Genomic DNA, 8133 nt, shown 5'->3' with positions numbered 1-8133 from the left:
ACCCCTGGACCGACCGGTCCACACCCTGGACCGACCGTTCTAGGGTACAGAACCCTTTTTCAGACGATTTTCGAATCCCGCGTGCGTGAGATGTGTGATTCAACTATACAAGTGACTCGTTGCGTGATTATACGGGGTAGTTTGCATGGCGTTAATCGGTATCTCGGTCGGGGCCAAATATCGCAATACGCGTGATTGTATTGGGAAGATATACACATTGATTGCCATGTTTGTAGCTCACTCGTGCGACGAGTGCAGCATGATTGTGTTTGTGATATAGTCGTGTGCGACACGACGACCAACGTCATGAACTTGACGGGCGTGCGAGACGCCCCTAGTCATGGACTTGACTAGGGCTATGGCAGAACCCTATGGTGGACTCTATACGGGTGTTGTGTTTATTGTGTCATGGACTTGACACGGCCAACGTCATGGACTTGACGGGCGTGTGAGATGCCCCTAGTCATGGACTTGACTAGGGTTATGGTTGGACCCTATGGTGGACTCCATACGGGTATATTTGTATTTCCGTTGTGTCATGGACTTGACATCGGAGGTCATGCGAGTGACAGGCGCAGGAGACGCGCGTAGTCGCATGTGATGCGATGGCCAACGTCACGCGAGTGACGGGCGTGTGTGAGACGCTTCTAGTCATGTCGATATGATTAGGATCTCTGGCTAACCCTATGACGCGATGTCATATGGGTATGATTGTGTTTGATATATTTGTGACTGATGTGATGTGGTTATGCATGGATATCATTGTTGTTTGTTGGTTGTGAATCATCGAATTAACACCGTTCTCGCTGAGAACTGGTTTACCGGTTTCAACCGGGGCTACTCACTAAGCAGTTGTGCTTAGCCCTCGTGGTTTATATTTTTCAGATCACGAGGATTACACCTAGCGCATCCGGCAGACGACGACCTGAGAGAGGCAGCATCATGTACGGGATTTACATTTTGGGTTACGGGACTTGTATTTCCCACATTTTGTACGGTTAAATTATAACTATTCGGACATGTGTTATTTTGCGATATTGATCGCCTGTTGTATTTTCCGCTGCTTACTCTGGTTTGTTTAAAAATGTTTTTGGATTTCGTATTTTTGCTTCCGCATTATTATATTATTCCAATTTGTCCATGTGGTACATCCCGTATACTGTACACGGGTTACGGGTGTCACAACCAAGGCTCTAGGAAGTGTCTAGGACGTGTTAGATTGATTACCTAGGGTTTTTGGCGGCTCCCATGATTAATAGGATTACCTAAACCCTAAAAACCGCGAAAAGGAAATTTTCTTGAAAGTCAGACTGTTCGGTCTAGGTCTGGACCAGACGGTCTGACCCCTACGCAGAACGGACAGTCCGTTTCTTCGCAGAACGGACGTTCTGGAATGGCTGGACCTCTGTCCAGGTCTGGATCGGACGGTCTGGTCCCTGTGCGGAAGGGAAATCCATCTTCAACTACAACGGACGGTCCAGAATGGCTGGACCGTCTGGTCTAGGTCTGGACTAGACGGTCTGGCATCTGGAACTCTTCCAGCTCGTTCCGTCGTTCCTTCTCGCTTCGTTCTCTACCCTGTAGGCTCATTCGAAGTGGTAATGGCTTCGGAAACCCTTTCCCGAACCACAAGTCATGGTTAGCCTCTAGCAAGATGTCATGACGACCCACCTAGAATAGAGTTAGAGGTGATCTAACATAGCCAGCAATAGTTCGAGTTCTGATCCTCTGTCTCACGATGTCATATGTTAAATAAAGGTATGGTTTGAGCCACCCTTCAAGTTCAACCGCTTACTCATCTTGGCAAATCGACTGACAAAATAGATGTAACTTCATCTATAGCGTGGCCACGCATTTTCACAGTCCGATTTCTACGAGGGGCCCAATGACATCTCTCCTGCTTAGGAGTGACAAGTCCCGTATTGTCTACTATCTACATATGATTCGTGAATGTATCTGAGCAACGCCGTTATGATCATCCGGTTAAAGACGACGTTTGACGAAGTCAAGACACGCCACTCCTCATATCAGATACTCTAGACATCTCATGTCTGAGGATCCAAGAACGAACCGCTGTATGAGATTCAAGTCATGACTCATGTCCGTATGACGATCTCATGCGGGTCATCCAGTCACTCGTTCCAAACGAGTACCCATGATTATGATTTTTATCCAATGCATATGATCATCATCATCAATCACACATCATGATGGTCTTAATTCATCATTGTTCCCACAATGATAACTGACCAGAGAATTTAGAATCATCTGCAATGATTCAAGGATATCTACCGAAACATAACAAACATGCCAATCATATAACGGGAAAAGTAATGCATTCATAAACCAATGAATCAATACATAGTCAAAATGTCATATCACGGATCATCGATAGAGCATTACAATCAACAATCTCCCACTATGCTCTATGATCTATCCTACAAACATCTAATCCCCATACCCATAACATGACCATCATGCTTTGACGAAGGGAGGGGCTTCGTCAGCGGGTCGGCAATATTATCATCTGTCGACACTCTGCTTATCTTCACGTCTCCTCTATCGATGATTTCTCTGATCAAGTGAAATCGCCTGAGTATGTGTTTGGATCTCTGGTGTGACGAGGTTCCTTAGCTTGTGCGATCACACCATTGTTGTCACAGTACAACTCAATGGGATCTGCAATGCTAGGAATGACGCCCAGGTCTCCCACGAATTTCCTTATCCAAACAGCTTCCTTAGTTGCATCCAATGCTGCTATGTACTCGGCTTCTGTAGTCGAATCTGCAACGGTTGGCTGTTTGGAACTCTTCCAACTAATAGCCCCACCGTTCATACAGAAAACGTAACCTGACTGCGATCTGAAGTCATCTCTGTCGGTCTGGAAACTAGCATCGGTATAACCCCTTATAGGGAGCTCGCCTTCCAATCCGCCATACACCAAGAACAAATTCTTAGTCCTTCTCAGGTACTTAAGGATGTTCTTGACCCAATCCAGTAAGCCTCACCTAGTGTAAACTGATATCTGCTAGTCATACTCAATGCATATGATACATCCGGACGAGTACACAACATAGCGTACACGATGGATCCAATTGCCGAGGCATATGGAATCCTACTCATGCACTCTTGCTCATCCTGTGTCTTTGGACACTGAGTCTTGCTAAGAGCCACGTCATGTCCCATTGGCAAGGCACCCCTCTTGGAGTCTTGCATCTTGAACCGATTCAAGACCTTGTCAATGTATGTACTCTGACTTAGACCAAGAAGCCTTCTCGATCTATCATCCACATAAAGTACAAGGAAGACCACTGCGCTCCCATTGACCTTCTTGTAAACGCATGGATCATCTTCGTTTTGCAGGAAACCAAACGTTTTGACTGCCTCGTCAAATCAAAGATTTCAGCTCCTCGAAGCCTGCTTTAGTCCATAAATGGATCTCTGAAGCTTGCACACCTTCCTTGGACTCTTAGTGTGAGGCCCGTAACCCGTATCCCGCCAACGAGTTGCGACACATAGACGTTCAAACCATATATTAAAATAGCGGAAATTTTAAAACATTTTATTTTTATACATACGCAGCGGAAAGAAGTTTATGTTAAACAAACCCACGTACAGTAGTTTACACACCAACATAAAGACGATGAACACAATATAATACAAACCAAGTCACCGTCGATAACGACAAACATAAGTCTGAAAAGGAGAAGTACATGATCCAGAGAAGTCTCACGCGTCACCAGCCCCCTCGTCATGTCGCTGTCAATACTGCTCTGAGCCTGAAACGTTGCATAACAACGTCCATAAGCTACATGCTTAGTGAGTACTTCGGGTTAAACCCGAAGATCATACTCAAATTGCAAATGGCCAAGCACCACCAATATTATACACACACTAGATATATGTATATAACATATATACATACCACATGCCATAACACATGATTCACTCAACCGCAAGTAAACATTTATCAACCACACTCAGTCCGAATGACAAGTCATCGGACATAACCGTCAAATCCTCTCCATGTGTGCATCACACACGTGGGTAAGGACTCTCCATGTGCAACGCACATCCCCCGCTCTCCTCGGCCAACGCCGGAATAATAAAAACACGTCAACCCAGTGCCCCACTCCATAAAAACATATCACATCAACCATCCCTTCTGATATCGATGTCACCTCTCGATACCAGAGCGCCAGGTGCCTCCTCCAGGCCACCACCGACTATGTCGAGCGAAGTCAGTACACAACTGACAATCTCTCGCCGATCGTCCGCCACGGAAAAGCTCATCAGACCCGAGCTCAGGTCTTTCAGAGTCTTTCCGCACAACCTCATCGAGAGAATCGCTCAATCTCGAGTCATGGGTAAATGTGTTGCCAGTCTCTGTCGGGAGAATCATTCAATCCCGAACTTGTTCCATAGCTAGTGGAATGTTGGCGCGGTTACAGAATAACCGTAGGATTTCCTCAACCCCGGGATAGCCGAATCACTCAAGACTATCATGTGTATCATCGGCTCCAAGCTCTGTCCGTAGGCAATCAATCACAATCATGTCTCCTCAATATGAAATCCGACCCGGGTCGGAGATCATAAAGAGGATATCTCACACAATGCAATTATCGTGATAACACCTCAACCCGACTCCAAACACACGCTCGACCTTATCCCGGCCCTCCGGAGTAAAGTCTCACGTCATGCCAACTACCCGATTCCCAATCACAAGCTGATAACTCCTATTCTTCTCTATATTTTGATGAGAGTTTGTCTAGGTTTTATAGGATAATCACATGCATTCATAGGCATTCTAGGCGTGTTAGGATACAAAACCCGGTTGTGCTCTAGTTTTGCAGAGTTACAGGTTTCGGAGATGATTGGACTCGAAAAGGAGCTAATTGGAGCGTTAAAGGAGAAGTCCGGATGAGGTACTCATGTTGCGACATCAATAACTTTCTCTACAGAGGTCCAAATCGTGCGAGACCTATACCATTGGAAAGAGCACTTCAAGAGCTTCGCGTAGACACCAAAATCGCGTAAATCCGACACCGGAGCAGAGAGTTATGAGCGAATTCGTGAAGACCAGAGAACTGCCGGTGCAGGGCCGATTCCGGCTGGAATCGGTCCGGATCAAGGACGCAGAATTTGACCCCAGGAATCTGGATCCGGTCCGGATCCACCTGGAATCGGTCCGGATCCAGTCTAAAACCCTGTTTCGCGATTTTCAGCATCTGAATGGGAATAGGACTCTTGGGAGCCGCCCTAGGGTTATAAAAAAGCCCTAGCCACGTCCTAGAACAGGGGAGAACATTAGAGAACACCTAGATACAGATTTTTGGAGAGCTTTTGGGGAGAGAAGAATAGAAGTTCACGGGATTTCGGGAAGAAGAAGGAAGATTCGATCGTGGAGACTACACATCTACATGAGACTTTCTTTCCTCTCTTTTATCTCTTCTTCTCTGTTCTTTCTATTGTTTTCTATGAACCGTGAGTAGATCCACGGCTATGGGTTAGGGATTCGTATGTGTTTTGGGTATGTTTGAACCCTAACTTGGATTTCGGTTTTGATTTGATTCGGTTCTATTGATTTGCACTTTTATTGGATTGATGTTTGCTAACCCCTTGATCAATTATCTTGGATTCTGAACCACATAGAGATATGGGTTTGTTTCGGATCAAAATCAATAGGATAGATCGTATTATTCACATAGAGATATGGTTTAATCGATCTAGGGTTGATGATAGCGTTCTTTATGCACCTAGGGTTAACTTGAATAGATCGAGAGATTGACGAGTTACTCTGTAGGTAAGGAGTTAGTAGACCGAGAGGTGAATTCTCCATCTTTGTTGCTTGATGATTCCCGAATACAAGTCATAATCGTTATTCATGCATGCATAGTAAATACCCATACACGCGAATACGATCCCGACACCCGTAGTCATCCTTGTTTGATAGGTCACTTCTTTTTCTTTTTCTTTTTGTTTTTCTTTCTTTGGTTTTTGCGGATTCACTTGGTTTCGAGTTTTTCTTTTTCTTTGCGATTTGTAGGATTTTAGTGCATGACACGTAGCTCTACTCGGAGAGAAGACCTAGTCTACGATCCAGAGATTGAGCGTACCTTGAGAGACATCCGAAATCAGCAGAGAAGAGGAGTTATGTCGAGGTCAAGTAGTTCGCACGACCATGCGGTTCATGATGAGGAGCATCACGAGAATCAAGAGCACATGAATCCGCTCTACGATCAGCAAACCGAGGGCGAAGCTACTTACGTTGCAGAGGAGACTTTGGGTTCTTACATTGCACCGAAGCACACCCAACTCCTATCATGCATCAACAGACCGCCCATAGACAGCTTTGAGCTACCGCCACAGTGCATCACGATGTTCAGTCAGGCGAGCTTCAGAGGGCGGCCCACAGAAGATCCCATTGCTCACTTGACTCAGTTCAAGATGCTGTGCAGATCAGTCAGAAAGGCACGAGGCATGACGATCGAAGATGTATACTTGGAGGCTTTTCCTTTTTCACTGATGGACCGGGCAAGAGATTGGCTCTATACTCTTGAGCCAAACTCGATTACGACATGGGAGGAGCTAGAGGAGCAGTTCATGGCGAGATACTACTCCCCAGAGAAGACCCGAGCCGCACAGAGAGCTATACATAGCTTCACTCAGGAGAGTGACGAGAGTCTATACGATGCATGGGAGAGATTCAAAGGCTCTCAGCGCCTTTGTCCACACCACGGCATGGATAAGCGACTATTGCTTTCCACGTTCATCCACGGACTGAAAGACGATACTAGAGCATGGATTGACGCAGCTTGTGGAGGGAGTGTATATGACATTCCCTTTAACACCCTAGAGATGCAGATTGCTAAGATGGCTAAGGCAAGAGGGATGTCAGGAGAAAGCATCAGACGCTCTACAGGACGGGTAGATTTGGGCGAGTCCGCTGCTTTGAAAGCAGTCATGTCTGATTTATCGGCGATCAAACAACATATGGGACTCAAGAATACATCTATCCCGCACAAAGTCCAGCCTGGAATGTTTCTGGTTAATCAGGCCACATCAGAAGAAGAATCGGTTGAGGACGTCAACTACATAGGAAGGAATCAATACCAGAATCCTTCACACCTCTACAACCCGAGCGCGCCTAGGAACCATCCTGGTTTGTCCTACGGAAACCCAAGCGGAGCATTGAATGCGCAGCAGCAGAGCGCTCCCAGAATCCCTCAGAATCCCCCAGGCTTCACTCAGTCACGTTTTCAGGGGCAGAATCAGGGATACGCGCTACAGAATCCTGGGTACGGGCAGCAGGATCAGGGTTACCGAGCGCATCAACCTGCAAAGAACGATGAAGCAGACATCAAGACGATGATTGCCCAACTGATGGCCGATCAGAAGACATCATTTACGGAGCTGAAAACCGAGGTACAGAGCATAAGGGAAAGGCAAGACACTTTTGAGAGGAGATTAGATGGAGTTGAGGCTCATCTGAAGCATGTGGACATGCAGATTGCAGAGCTTGCATCACAACCCTCTAGACAACAGGGCACATTTCCTGGAAAGCCCGAACCGAATCCACGAGAGCATGTCAATGCTATTCAGCTTATAAATGGAGAGAACCTGCATGATACAGTCCCTCTGACCACAGAAAAAAGGATGAAGTCCAGATACACCGCTCAAGAGAAAGGGAAAGTCATAGATCACGAGACACCTAAGGTGCATATAGAGGAAGCCGAACCACCATATGTAGCTCCTCCACCTTATGTACCACCCATTCCTTTCCCTTCTCGATTGAAGAAGCATACTGAGGATACACAGTTGTCCAGATTTGTTGATATGCTTCGGAAGTTAGAGGTTAAGGTACCTTTCTACGAGACGATACTCCAGATCCCTTCTTATGCAAAATTTTTGAAAGATATCTTGACTAAAAAGAGGGTGATTGGGAAGGAGACAGTATCCTTGAGCACAGAGGTGAGCGCTGCGATTCTACAGCATGAGTTGCCACGAAAGAGATCGGATCCAGGTAGTTTCTCGATTCCTGGCAAAATCGGGAACATTGAGATTTACCGTGCATTGTGCGATTTGGGTGCCAGTGTGAGCTTACTTCCATTGTCTATCTATAAGAAGCTCAAC

The sequence above is a fragment of the Tarenaya hassleriana genome, unplaced genomic scaffold (genome assembly GCF_000463585.1).
Source record: "Tarenaya hassleriana unplaced genomic scaffold, ASM46358v1 Cleome88, whole genome shotgun sequence".
Classification (NCBI taxonomy): Eukaryota; Viridiplantae; Streptophyta; class Magnoliopsida; order Brassicales; family Cleomaceae; genus Tarenaya; species Tarenaya hassleriana.
This window is presented reverse-complemented; position numbering follows the sequence as displayed.